Genomic DNA, 15,431 nt, shown 5'->3' on the forward strand with positions numbered 1-15,431 from the left:
GTCGCTCAGTCATGTCCGACTCTTTGTGACCCCATGGATTGTAGCCCACCAGTCTCCTCTGTCCATGGAATTCTCCAGGCCAAGAATAATGAAGTGGGTAGCCATGCCTTTCTCCAGGGGATCTTCCTGGCCCAGGATTGAACCTGGGTCTCCTGCACTGCAGGCAGATTCTTTGCCCTCTGAGCCACCAGGGAAGCCCAATCACAAGCTAGAATCAAGACTGCCAGGAGAAACATCAACAGCCTCAGAAATGCAGATGACACCACTCTGATTTGCCACCTGATACGAAGAGCTGACTCACTGGAAAAGACCCTGATGCTAGGAAAGACTGAGAGCAGGAGGAAAGCGGGGGGTGAAAGAGGATGAGATAGTTGGATGGCATCACCGACGGGACATGAATTTGAGCAAACTCTGAGAGATAGTGAAGGACAGAGGACCTTGGCATGCTAAAGTCCGTGGGGTGGGCTGGGGTGGCAGAGAGTTGGACATGACTTAGCAACTGAACAAGTCAGCTCTTTTGAGTCTTTTCCATATAGGACATTACAGAGTATTGAGTAGAGTTCTCTCAGATATCTGTTCTTTATTTTGACATTTATCAAGCCTCTACTTTGTGTCAGATATCACTGGGCATTATGGACAGGTGGATGGATAAAATGAAGAACTAGCCAACTACCCTCTTGAAACTTTCATTTGATATAAGATGCAAACAGTTGTCTGTCGCCTACTAACTCTGAAATCCTGACTGAAGCAGGAGGCTGAAAAGGTTTCTAAGGCCATGACCCAAAATTCAACAGAAAAGTTTGGAGTCGAGTCAGCAGCCAAACCTGGTATGGACATCAGGTACAGAAAAAGATGGGGGGAACTTAAATTTGCAGTTTCCATCATAAGGAATTTTTTTTCATCCTTCTGTCCTACATGTATACCACACTAACATTAATCTAATGACACATGAAGTTTCTCAAACTGAGCTACCTCTTTTGTGATCCTGACTGAGACTGAGTGGTTCTCTCTACTTCGGTAGAAGCAGAGGAATACTGTATTTAAACAAAACTATTTCTACACAGGAGCTAAATGTTTTCACACTTCTCTGACTAAACATACAATTAACAAGGATAATTTTTACTTGAGCTCTCAGAATTTAGAAAGACTATGGGAGAGAATGATTTTATAGTCCTTGTCTCTCTTTAAAAGTCGACTTCTTATTTTCTCTCAGTAAACGTTCCTGTAGTGAGCACAAACAAAAACATTTAACTCGTCATTCTTACAGCAAGAGGGAGAGAAAACACAGCCCTAACAGCTGTCCTCCTAAGAATCATGGATTACAAAAAATTCTATTATAGAAACTATTGTTCCAATGATTTAAAATGTGAAAAGGGGAAGAATAAAGGCTAGAGAGTTCTGCACGCTACGTATTTCAATATGGAAGCATGTTTAATAATTATAAATAAATAATTTTGTTCCCCAAAGCAAGTATGTCATACTGTGAAGTGAGTGAAGTGAGCTCGCTCAGTTGTGTCCAACTCTTTGCAACCCCATGGACTGTAGTCCACCAGGCTCTTCCATCCATGGGATTCTCTAGGCAAGAATACTGGAGTGGATTGCCATTTCCTTCTCCAGGGGAACTTCCGGACCCAGGGACTGAACCCGGGTCTCCCGCATTGCAGGCAGGCGCTTTACCCTCTGAGCCACCAGGGAAGCCCAAGTCATACTGTACTGCTGATTAACCCTTTAAAGTCAAAGTCTCAAAAAACAAACTGATTTCCCTGTTAGCTGACTGATACACAAATTGATATAAAAACCAATAGCACAGAAGTAATCATTTCTCCTTATGTTTCTAAAATGCTTTGCCAGTTTTTGACGTTACTGTTACATTCATTACTTCATTTAACATCAAATAGTTGATGGTACGATTAAAATGGCTAGCTGTTTTCACAAAACAGGGAACATCATTAAATCTAGATTAAATTCATCTTTTCTTTGCCCTATCGCTACATTTTGCTGTCCTATATGTTCTCTTTTAGAGTTGTTACACATGTTTTTCCCCCTAATACTGTTCTTTCCCCCCCTACCACCAAAACAGAAGGTAGTTTAATAAATCGTTGCTCAATGAGTTTCCTGTGTTTGGACTATGCTTCTCCCACATTATTTTGGCCATCAAATTCTATCGTTCAGAATTTATTTTACATGTCCCTTCTGCTAGAGTCCAAGATGAGTGTACAGAAAACAACTGTGTTTCCATATACCAGCAAAGAACAATCTGAAAAGAAAATTAAGAAACAATTTTCCACTTATAATGGCATTTGAAATAAAATACCAAGGGATAAATTAAACCAAACAGGTGAAAGACTTGTGCAATGAAAACTACAAAGCACTCCTCAAAGAAATTAAAAGTTTAAATATGTATTTTTTTTCACGATCTTTGCTTTTCATTTTTTTATTGAAGGATAATTGCTTTACAGAATTTTGTTGTTTTCTGTCAAACCTCAACATGACTCAGCCATAGGTATACATATATCCCCTCCCTTTTGAACCTCCCTCCCATCTCCCTCCCCATCCCACCCCTCTAGGTTGATACAGAGCCCCTGTTTGAGTTTCCTGAGCCATGCAGCAAATTCCTGTTGGCTATCTATTTTACATATGGTAATGTAAGTTACCATGTTACTCTTTCCATACATCTCACCCTCTCCTCCCTTCTCCCCATATCCGTAAGTCTATTCTCTATGTAAAGACCTAAATAGATAGAAAAACATCCTATGTTCATGGACTGGAAGATTAATATTGTTAAAATGGCAATATTAGCCTAATGACTCTAATGATTTGATTTCCAATAGCTGTTTTTTGCCACTGGAAAAACCAACCTTCAACATATTTGAAATCCCAAGGGGCTCCAAAGAGCCAAAACAATATTGGAAAAAGAAGAACAAAGTTAAAGGACTCACAATTCCCAATTTCAAAAGAAAGAACAGTCTATTCAACAATTATCAATAGTGCTGGGACAAAAGGCAATTGGATATCCACATGCAAAACAATGAAACTGAACACCTATTCACACCATATACAAAGATTAACTAAAATGAATCAACAACCTAAATATAAGAACTCAAACCATGGGACTTTCCTGGTGGTCCAGTGATAAGACTTCCAATGCAGGGGGCCCACATTTAATCCCTGGTCAGGGAACTAGATCCCACAGGCCACAACTAAAATCTGATGCAGCCCAATAAATAAATAAATATAGTTTTTTTAAAAGGAACTAAACCATGAAACTCTTAGAAGAAAATATAGCAGTAAATCTTTGTGGCCTTGGATTTGGCACTAAAAATAAAAGCAAAAATAGATAAATTGGACTTTATCAAAATTCAAAATGCTTGTGCATCAAAGGATTTAACCAAGAAAATGAAAAGACTACAGAACTGGAGAAAAATATTTGCAAATCATATAGTTGATAAGGGTCTAGAATCTAAAATAAAGAACTTTATAATTCAACAACAAAAAGACAAACAACCCTATTAAAAAATCAGCTGGGACTTCCTTGGCAGTCCAGTGGTTAAGACTCGACTGTAGAAACACGGTTCAATCCCTGGCCGGGAAACTAACATCCCACATGCCATGTGACTTCTCAAAAGAAAAACAGCAAAGGAGTTGAACAGATATTTCTTCAAAGAAGCTATACAAGAGGCCAACAAGCATACGATAAGATGTTCAACATCACTGGTTGTTGCTAAGTCACTTCAGTCGTGTCTGACTCTGTGCGACCCCGTAGACGGCAGCCCACCAGGCTCCTCCCTCCCTGGGATTCTCCAGGCAAGAACACTGGAGTGGGTTGCCATTTCCTTCTCCAATGCAGGAAAGTGAAAAGTGAAAGTGAAGTCGCTCAGTCGTGTCCGACCCTCAGCGACCCCATGGACTGCAGCCTTCTAGGCTCCTCAGTTCATGGGATTTTCCAGGCAAGAGTACTGGAGTGGGGTGCCATTGCCTTCTCCTCACTGGTTGTTAGGAAAATTCAAGTCAAAACCACAACAAGGTATCACTTCATACCCACGAAGATGGCTACAATCATAAAAACAGATATCATGTCAGTGAGGATGTAAGGAAATAGGAAGCTAGCTGCATTGCTACTGGGACTATAAAATGATGCAGCCACTGTGGAAAACAGTGGGCAGCTCCTCAGAGCTAACACAGAATTACAACAGGACCCATCAATCCCACTTCTAGGTATGTATCCCAAAGAAGTAAAAACAGGTACTCAAACAAATACACGTACACACACATGTTCATAGCAGCACTATTCAAAATAGACAAAAGGTAGAAACAGCCCAAATGTCTACTGATGGAAGAATGGGTAAGCAAATTATGGTATACTCAAATGATAGAATATTATTTAGCTGTGAAAAAGATTAACTACTAATGCATGCTACAGCATGGAAGAAGCTTGAAAATACTGTGCTAAGCAAAAGAGACCAGACATAAAAGGTCACATATTGTCTGATTCCTTTTATAATGAAATGTCCAGGCAAGGTAAATTCAGAGAGACAGAACAAAGACTGGTGTTTGCAGGGGCTGCCAAGACAGGGAAATGGGAGCAGCTTTTAATGGATACAGAGTTTCCTTCTGGGCTAACAAAAATCTTTTGGAACTAGATAGAAATGGTTTCCTTCTAATCAACATTGTGCATATCATTCTATATTTTATTTGCATTTAAAATACATATACCCTGCCCTAAAACTTTATTTTCTGTGTGAATCATTTTGTCTCATTCTATAGTCCTTTTCTCTCTCCGTTCCTGTTATCTCTGTTATGCGTCCTTCTTTTCCTAGACTAAACTTTTATTTTGCTGAAACAAATTTTGCTATAATCTATTCGGAAAGAAAAGTAGACATAAAAACTCTAGGACACATATGTTGAAGTTATCCCTCTGTTGCTGTTGTTGTTGTTGTTGTTGAGTTGCCAGGTATGTCTGACTTTTTTGCAACCCCAAGATCTATAGTCTGCCAGGCTCCTCGGTCCATGCAACTTCCCAGACAAGAATACCGGAGTGGGTTGCCATTTCCTTCTCCAGGGGATCTTCCCAATCCAAGGACTGAACTCATGCATCTTGCGCTGGGAGGTGATTCTTTACCACCGAGCCACCAGCGAAGCCCAAAGTTCACCCTACTCTGCATTAACTATAATAAACACAGTTAAATTATTTTTTATTTGGAGTGTATCAATATTCTACGCTACATAAAATCTACCAGATGTAATCAAGCACATTTTTCAGTACATTTTAAATGCCTCTAAAGTCAAATTAGTGTCAACAGATAAATCACAAAGCCTAGAGTAAAACAGTAATGATGGCAAGGGAAATAAGACGAGTTGTCATTTAAAGCCATATGTTTAGTTTTTAGACAAGTTAGTTATTAGCTAAATGTATCAGAATACAGCATGTATTTTTCCAGTATATTTTAATGAAAATTCACTATTTATACCTTCATATCACCTTTCAAGTTATTAAAGTCAAGACAAAACAACACATAAATGCTGCCCTACAAGTCTTAACTATGAATTTAACTAGCAATACAAACAGCACCCTTATATTTAAAGGGTTGTTAATTACAGTACATGAGACTTTAAAAAGAGGTCAATGGAAGATTTTATGTTCATGGTTATTTCAACCCACCAAGAGATTTTCTTGTAACAAACCTGTTTAAAAGCCAAAGTTAACACAAAAATTTATTTCCACATAATCAGAGAGTTGAAATATTTCTATTATTTAAAATGTTATTTTAAAAATACTGATTCTAATATGGTCTTTGGCCAAACACATCACTTAAATAACAAAAACTTTTTTCAAAGGCCAAATTAAAAAAAAAAAAAAAAACTTCATAAAATGAAATTAAAAGTCTATGCCCAAAGCCACCCATGCTAATAACTCTGCATTGTTAAACGGAAGTATGCTGATCCTCATCTCTTATCAATTTTAACATTAGCTTCTTCATAACAAAACTATGTCTCCACAGAGCATGCATTTACAATGAAAACTGGGAAAATTTAATTACGTTGGTGAAATTCTAATTCATTTAGATGTGTATACATAAATTCTAGCACTTTAATGAGGAAAAATGAGGACTTTTTGACATATCACCTATCACGGATGCAAAATGTTTCTAAATGTGTACCATTCACAAATGGAATGCCAACACTTGTAAGCAGTTTAATCATTTTTCTAAAGGGACTACATATTTTAAGTCTATTCAGTGGCAGTTTTAACAGTGAAGTAGGGGTTAACTGTAATCAGAAACCAAGCCCTCCTTAAGAAGGATCAAGAGGAAATGGTAACGTTTGGAAAATCCCAAATATTTTAAACACAGGAACATACCCAGTTTTGACAAGCTATATGACCATGGCGTAAATGCTTCCATCTTCAGTAGCTGTTAAAACAAGCAGTCCTTTCCAACTTTGACAGAGAACAGAATTCATTTCCCCTATACAGCTGCATTGTTTCAAAGTCTGTTAAATGTTAAGTGTGACAGGATTGATTTTTGGGGGAAGCAGAGATATTTACTGTATTGTCCTAAAGGACCTAATTTAAAAATAAATAAGGAAAGGTGTGTGTACGCACGTGTGTGTGTGTGTGTGTGTGTGTGCGTGCGTGTTGGGGGAGATGAAGGGAGGAAGGGCAAAGTTAAAGAAAAGAAGGAAAACAACAGGATAATCAAAACCATACGCAGACATTAATGCACACAAACTATGTAGATGCCTTTTTAAAAGCTTGTTTTTGGTATGGTACTAAGATCAATGCTCAGAACAATGTATCAAAGAAAAATTGATAAATGAAAAAACAAAACACATTCTGAATAGACAGCCAACAGGAATTTGCTATATGGCTCAGGAAACTCAAACAGGGGCTCTGTATCAATCTAGAGGGGTGGGATGGGGAGGGAAATGGGAAGGAGGTTCAAAAGGGAAAGGATATATGTATATCTATGGCTGATTCATGTTGAGGTTTGACAGAAAACAAAATTCTATAAAGCAACTATCCTTCAATAAAAAAATAAATTTAAAAAAAAAAAAAAAGAATGCCACATAGGCAAAGAGGACGTAAGCATAAAAGAATTTAAAGATGAAGAAAATATAGTGGGGGAGGGTAGAACATATGTCAAAGGGGAGCTTTAGGACAGGAGGAGGCAACTTGTTCCTGTAAAAATATCAGATGGTAAATATTTTAGGGTTCATGGGCCACAAGGGCTCTGTCAACCCTGTCACTGTCCTGCAAAATGATGCTCTGAAAAATACTCCAACTCTGCCATTGTAGTGCAAAGCAGCTGTAGATAATCATGTAAACAAATGAAGCTAGATGTTTTCCAATAAAACTTTACTTACAAAAAGACAAAAAAAAAAACAAACAAACACAACACATCCTGGTAGGAAATATTTACAAATCAGCACATCTGATAAGACTTCTGACCAGAATATGGAAAGAACTCTCGAAACTACAAAACAAAACATTTTTTTAATAAGTAAAAGATTTAAATAGGCTCTTCACCAAAGAATATATGCACATAATACATAAGCTCATGATATTTATCTATGAGAAAATAAAAGTTATGTTCATATGATCTGTAGGCAAAAGTTTACAGCAGTCTTATTCATAACTGCCAGAACCTGGAAACAACCCACATGTCTTTTAAGTGAGTGGATAAATAAACTGTGACACAACATACTACAGAATATTATCAACAATAAAAAGGAATGAACTGATACCACAACAGCCAGACCCACAAAGCTGTGAGACTTCATTTCTGTGACATTCTAGAAGAGGTGAAAACTACAGCAACAGATCAGGGCTTGTGAGGCGCTAAGTGTGATGGCTGAAGTTGCCTAAAAAGAGCACCGTAAAATTTGGAGGGGGGGTGGAATAGAACTGTTCTATATATAGTAGTTATGTGACGTGTCAAGTCACATCAGTGATGTATGACTCTTTGCAACCCTATGGACTGTAGCCCACCAGGCTCCTCTGTCCATGGGGATTCTCCAGGCAAGAATACTGCAGTGGGTTGCCATGCCTTCTCCAGGGGATTTTCCCAACCCAAGGATCAAACCTGCGTCTCTTACGTCTCCTGCATTGGCAGGCGGGTTCTTCACCACTAGCGCCACTGGGGAAGCCCCTACGTGACTATATCTGTCTATATATATTTGCCAAAACACATAGAATTGGACATTTTTAAATGGATTGTTCTGCATGTAATATATAAATTTTTTAAATGTTCAATATGATATCAAGAAAATACTGGCCATTATGAGGAGTGTACTGGAAAAAAAGGTACTCTTTACCTTATTATAAAACTTTTTCCCATCACTTGAATACTACATGCAATCCTGCTGGATCCAACACTGGCAAAACATAAATAGAGAAGACTTAAAGAATGGTACAAAAATGCTAACGGGAAAGGATGCTGCTGTGTGAAGCGCACAGCAGATGTAACTCAAGTCTCTATGACCAGGAAAAATACAGATGGACAGAACATTACCTCAGCTGCCAATCTCAGATCACTGGGGAAAAGTCATCACTTAAAGCTTTCAAGTTTTACACTTAAGACTGAGAGCCAACTTAACTCATCTCTCAAATACAGTACACAGAGTGGGAAGGGGAGGGGAGAGAAGAAACATATGAGCAAAAAAACATGAAATACACGGGGAAATGTTTAATCAACTTTAATTTGAAGATAACAGCAATTCTGACTTTAAAAGGAAAATTATAATTTTTTGGAGAGAAAATGCAGTGAATTGGAAACAGCAAAACAGAGAGTCAAGGGGACCTTGGAGAACTAAAGCAGATGGTATATACTAAAGTCCATAAATGCTGAAGTGTAAAAATGCTAATTAAGAGTTGTACTCTCTCGAGCTGTAAACAAGGAACATGTGAACTTTCAAGTCCGTGTGCTAATCCCATAGATGATTATTGTCACAGGGCCATAAATGAAAAACCCTATTTGTCTGACAGCACAGCTAAAACTCTGTTGACCACTCTATTATTCATTACCCCACAACACTTAAAGAACAGTTTTATACCAAAAAACAGAAGGAGCAAGGCAATATTCTACCTTCTAATGGAAGATTCTATAAAATAAACAGCTTTGTTTGGAGTCCGTGCCTATCGGCGTAGGAATTCTGAGGTAGGGAAGCTCCCTTCTGTTTGTGTGCTCTGATGTGGTCACCAGTGTTTGATGCCCATCTGGAGTTTCAGTACAATGGCTGAACGATGTGGTTCTCTACCACAGACCTTTCTAGTTTTTTTCCATTTTAAGGTATCTCATTTGAGGCAAACAGTTATCCAATGGGGAAAGAGAATAACTGATACAGAAAAATATGTTCACTTCAATCCAATGAATGTTTATGGATTGGACATAACATGCTGGATTGTACCATCAATCTGTATCACAGATGACTTTACAAAACAATTGTTTCCTCAGTTGTTGTGACCCTAGGGACTATAGTCTGCTAGGATCCTCTGTCCATGGGATTCTCCAGGCAAGAACACTGGAGTGGGTAGCCATTCCCTTCTCCAAGGTATCTTCCTGACCCAGGGATCGATCCTGAGTCTCCTGCATTGCAGGCAGATTTTTTTTACCATCTGAGTCACCACGGAAGCCATATAAAACAGATAACACTGTAAATCATAAGTCCAAAGAATAAAGTCCTGTTCTAGTTGGAAACAAGGAATCTCTACATAAAGTCAATCATATTTGTTCCTTTCTCTGAATATCTGTATCATTTCTAAATCATCTAATTCAGAACCAAATTATATAGCACACTGTTCTTTTTTAGCCCACAGAGTATTCTTTCACAGGAACCCCCTCATCTATGGACTTTTAGAACGTTAACAATTAAATCCTGTATCTTCCATGGTGCCCATCCATTGTCAATTAGACATTTAAAAAAAATTTTACTGACATACAGCTGATTTACAATGTGTGTTAATTTCTGCTGTGCAGCAAAGTGACTCAGTTATACATATATTCTCTTTCATATTTTTTCCAATATGGTCAGACATAAATGTTTTTAAATGCCTTTCAAGCATTCAACACTACAGATTCCAATGTTATTTCTGCCTCCAGAAACCCGTATTGGTGGCAGAGCAGTTCTCTAAATTTTCTTTCGCAAATGTAAAGGGAGACAAGCAAAGGGGAAAATTAGTAAATCTGACCATAAAAGAAGATAAATAAAAACATACAGAAAGATATTAATTAGCCAACAAAATCATTTTCGGTGAAAGATCCCTTAACCATCACCATTCATTTTGGTAAAAGATGGAGGGTGAGGTACAGGGAAGGGCAGGAATAAAATGAATAAACACTGATCTGAATCAACGCAAGTCCGCACCGGGGAGGTGAACAGGGGGAGCTTTAAGTAACAGCTCCCCAAACCTGAGTCAGGGGGCTTCCTACCAGCACCGTCATTCTCTACACCGCCTTCCCTCGAAAGCCACAGGCTCCACTCCAGGTCTCCACGCGGAATCTGTGCAGCTCCCCAAAGCCCCATGAGAGCCCTCGTGCCACCACAGCGCTCGTGTGGTGCATTTGAGGGAAAGAAGTGGTAGAAAAGTGAAGGACATGGAGAGAGGACAGAGGCTAGTTAAAGTAGCTGTTTTAAAGCAGCGAAGGGATGCAGGGAACACTTCGGGACTGGAGTTACCGAGCATCTACACTGGAGTCACACAGCACCTAACACAAACTATGAATCTAAGAAATAACAACGTTAAGGATACTCAGTGTTTCCATGTGAACTACCTCTAATATGACCTTAGTCACAACTGACTATTCAGAAAGGGCTCAAGACTGAAATATTTAGTCCAATACTCAAGGGCTCTGGTAAGGGAAGGAAAAAAAAACAACAAAAACTGTTTTAATTCTCAATTGCAAGGCTTTTTCCCTAAGCACTTGATTCAGAATTGTATTTCCATTACCTGCATGAGTACATGTCTGTAAATAAGATTTGGAAAACAAGAAACACCACCCTATGAAATTCAGCGGCCATTTTTTTTAAGTTACTTGGGGGGTTTCCCTGGGGGTCTTGGGGCTAAGACTCTGTGTTCCCAATGCAGGGGGCCTGGGTTTGATCCCTGGTCAGGGAACAAGATCCCACATGCCACAACTAAGACAAATAAATAAGCTTTTTTTTTTTTTTTAAGTTACTTGGAACGATAGCTTGGGGAAACTTACTGCTGCTGCTGCTAAGTCGGTTTAGTCGTGTCCAACTCCGAGCGACCCCATAGACGGCAGCCCACCAGGCTGCGCCGTCCCTGGGATTCTCCAGGCAAGAATACTGGAGTGGGTTGCCATTTCCTTCTCCAATGCATGAAAGTAAAAAGCGAAATTGAAGTCACTCAGTCCTTAGCGACTCCATGGACTGCAGCCTACCAGGCTCCTCTGTCCATGGGATTTGCCAGGCAGAGTACTGGAGTGGGTTGCCATTGCCTTCTCTACCTTAATATGCTAAAGATTCATAAACGCAAAATGTAGGATATTAGTGGTCAGTATACTCTAATCCTATGGTCTTCCCAGGTGACACTAGTGATAAAGAACCTGCCTACGAATGCAAGAGACTTAATAAGAGTTGTGGGTTCAATCCCTGGGTCAGGAAGAATCCCCTGGAGGAGGGCATGACAACCCACTTCAGTATTCTTGCCTGGAGAATCCCATGGACAGATGAGCCTGGCGGGTCACAAAGTCCATAGGGTCACAAAGAGTTGGACCTGACTTAAGTGACTTAGCACGCACACATATTCTAAATCTATACACAACATCCTGTAACTGACATGGCAAAGCAGAAATCTCCTATAGTTCTTCGAAAGGAAAAGAAAACCCAAATATGTTTCACTGTATGCATGATCTTCAAAACACCATACCAACTCTTTAGGTCACGAGGGAAGATTCTTTTTGAGAAAGAAATGCAAGTTACTAGTAGCCTAGATTCTTCCCTTTAACCACTGCTATTCCTTTAATACAAATTCCTAAAACCATTCTCTTCTCCCTCTTCTGTAACACTGACCTTGATTCAGCTTCTGCGTTTCTTTAAAAGACACTGAATACTGTTTTGAAATGAAATAAATGCAAAATAACAGCATTTGTGAAATTAATATGAAAACTTTTGTACCGATTTCTGAAGCTCTGTGGGAATAATGGTAGTAAGCGCTACTATTTTTTCTCTTTTTTTCCTCAGGAGGTGGACTACATTTCCAGATACACTCAAAAGACTACCAACAGAGTAATAGTTACACCAATAATATATATAAATAGCACTGCTGGGAGTAGAACATAGATTTTGGAGTTACTGCACAGAAGGGCCAATAATCACAGTACTCCAGCTTTTAGTAAAAAACCAGTTCACTGGTACAAAGAGTTTCAATTTAAACGTTTGATCATCAGTTTCCAAGTATTAAGTAGTACCATTTAAACTGTTTGAAAATTCTTTCTGTAAAATAATCACATATCTAAAATGTTAAGGATGTTTTGAAAATTATTTTTACAAAGGAGCTGAGTGAAAAACTATTATACAGACCTTGCTAAAATAAAAATAGCAGAGGTAACAATAAAACATACCCAAGCCATACTATGACTTCAAGAAGATACTATTCCACACCACCACCAAATTGACACATATAAGACTATATTCTCAATTCTAAATGACATTCGATCAACACTTCTAGTTCTAAAAATTCGACTTTATGAATTCTGTGTGTGGTATTTTTTTGTGTGTGTGTGTGGCCTCATTATGTGCAAAATAGTGTTAAACAGAAGCAGATGCTGTTGAAATGAACTTAATATAGATTCAGAAGTAGAAGACACAGGCCTCTGCTCTCAGGAAGATATCAAAGGAAGATCAGGAAGTGAGATAAATAATAAAAGAATTTACTGATGTTCTAAGAACTGTGCAAGGTATGACAGCTTATATACCAAACGGAAGGTATAGAGAACAGCAGCAACAATTTCATCAAAATGTGAAATAAAAGTGTGCTGGCTTAGTCCAGAAAGTTAAATGAGGCTTAATCTCCTAAGCTGTAAAGCACAAATAGATATGGATAGGCAGAAAGACTCCCGGAACCAAGGATCAGTCAACACTGGCTAAAGAAGTCTGGCTGAGTACAACACAAGGACGCTAAAACATACACAGGACTGGAACTTCAGCCTGGCCTGGTGGCAATTCTAAAACACTGAAAAATTCAGGGAGGAATTCAAGATAGAGTTTTAAGAAGCATGATCACCAAGGGATGTGAGGGGCAGATCAAAGACCAAAAAAGGTAAATTGTACATAATCAAATAAGGTAAAGAAATACAGCCATTATGTAGGTTTTCAAGTCAAAGAATATCTATCACTGAGGCTAAAATGACTGGTTATCTGTATCAAGGAAATTTATCAATTCTTCACTTTATTCTTCGTATAAGGCAGCTTAAGTACAGTTCTGATGTTTTTTAAAACCTTCTACTGTATTTCTAAAGTGTCACATAACTAATGGTATTTATGTAAAAATCTAATTAAGAAAAATTAGGATAGTTGTTGTTATTGGCCCAAAGCCTTTCTCGAAAGGAAATAAATGCTGCTTAACAGTTTTGTTGATTCTGTTAGGCCATAAGGGTGCCATGTGAGCACCAGAAGAAATTAGTTTTTGATTGGTCAATATAACTAACCCCTCCTAAAACTGATGATTCACTTTATTATTCCTCGTGGGTAAGTCTAGTTTGGAAATGTACCTGGTTTGTTTATATTAGGTAAATATGCCATTTAAAAACAAAATTAACATCTCTGACATAATAACTACTTAACTAAAATAGTTCAGTTCAGTCACTGAGTAGTGTCCAACTCTTTGCAACCCCATGGACTGCAGCACGCCAGGCTTCCCTGTCCATCACCAACTCCCAGAGCTTGCTCAAACTCATGTCCATTGAGTCGGTGATGCCATCCAACCATCTCATCCTCTGTTGTCCCCTTCTCCTCCTGCCTTCAATCTTTCCCAGCATCAGGGTCTTTTCAAATGAGTCAGTTCCTCGCATCAGGAGGTCAAAGTATTGGCGTTTCAGCTTCAGCATCAGTCCTTCCAATGAATATTCATGACTGATCTCCTTTAGGATGGACTGGTTGGATCTCCTTGCAGTCCAAGGGACTCTGAAGAGTCCTCTCCAACACCACAGTTGAAAAGCATCAATTCTTCAGTGCTCAGCTTTCTTTATGGTCCAACTCTCACATCCATACATGACTACTGGAAAAACCATGGCTTTGACTAGAAGGACCTTTGTTGGCAAAGTGATGTCTCTGTTTTTTAATATGCTGTCTCTATGCTGTCATAGCTTTTATTCTAAGGAGCAAGTGTCTTTTAATTTCATGGCTGCAGTCACAATCTGCAATGATTTTGGAGCCCCCCAAAATAAAGTCTGTCACTGTTTCCACTGTTTCCCCATCTATTTGCCATGAAGTGATGGGACCCGATGCCATGATCTTAGTTTTCTGAATGTTGAGTTTTAAGTTTAAACTTAAAAGTAAAAAGTTTAAGCCAACTTTTTCACTCTCCTCTTTCACTCTCTTTTTTTAAATTTTTTATTATTTTTTAAAATCTTCCTGTATTTTATTTTTTTTTTACTTTACAATATTGTATTGGTTTTGCCATACATCATCCTCTTTCACTTTCATCAAGAGGTTCTTTAGTTCTTCTTCGCTTTCTGCCATAAGGGTGGTGTCATCTGCGTATCTGAGGTTATTGATATTTCTCCTAGCAATCCTGATTCCAGCTTGTGCTTCCTCCAGCCCAGCATTTCTTGTGATGCACTCTGCATAGAAGTTAAATAAGCAGGGTGACAATATACAGCCTTGACGTACTCCTTTCCCAATCTGGAACCAGTCTGTAGTTCCATGTCCAGTTCTAACTGTTGCTTCTTGACCTGCATACAGAACTAAACTAAACATACATAGAACTACAGAACTAAAATAGTGAATGTTCCAAAAATGGTAAATGTTCCAAAAAATACTACTACAGTCCTAAATTTAAAAAAAAAAGAGGTTTATAATGTTCTTCATACTTTCCATTTCTGTCCCACTAACTACATTACACATTTGCTAGTTTCTTTATATTTATCAGTGTACCTAATAAACTTATATAATATTTTAAATGCTTTGTAATTTTTTAATATATTTATTTTATTTGGCTGCACTGGGTTTTAGTTGTGGCATGTGGGATCTAGTTCCTTGACCAGGGATTGAACCCAGGCCCCCTGCACTGGCTTAGCCACTGGACCACCAGGGAAGTTCCATAGTTTTTTTATGTAGTATCAAAATGCACAGATTTCACTTAAAATTCATACTCCTTTGACACACTGATTTATTCTGAAATATTCCACATAAATTCAACTTTTTTAACTCATATAGTTTAAACATACTTTGGAAGATGTTCATTTAAGGAA

General features: G+C 38.4%; 1 protein-coding gene across 11 annotated transcripts in view; it reads right to left on the reverse strand.

The window, feature by feature from the left end:
• NCOA2 (nuclear receptor coactivator 2) overlaps positions 1-15,431 on the reverse strand; it is a 285,109-nt gene that overhangs the window by 234,570 nt on the left and 35,108 nt on the right. The window contains exon 3 of one of the 11 annotated variants that reach the window (XM_059874430.1): positions 1-15,431. This exon is cut by the window's left edge and continues 23,041 nt beyond it; it is cut by the window's right edge and continues 33,020 nt beyond it. The exons of the other annotated variants lie outside the window; for them this stretch is intronic. The gene's annotated coding sequence lies outside the window, so the exon portion shown is untranslated. 11 annotated transcript variants of the gene reach the window in all.

Source organism: Bos taurus, chromosome 14, assembly GCF_002263795.3.
Source record: "Bos taurus isolate L1 Dominette 01449 registration number 42190680 breed Hereford chromosome 14, ARS-UCD2.0, whole genome shotgun sequence".
Lineage (NCBI taxonomy): Eukaryota > Metazoa > Chordata > Mammalia > Artiodactyla > Bovidae > Bos > Bos taurus.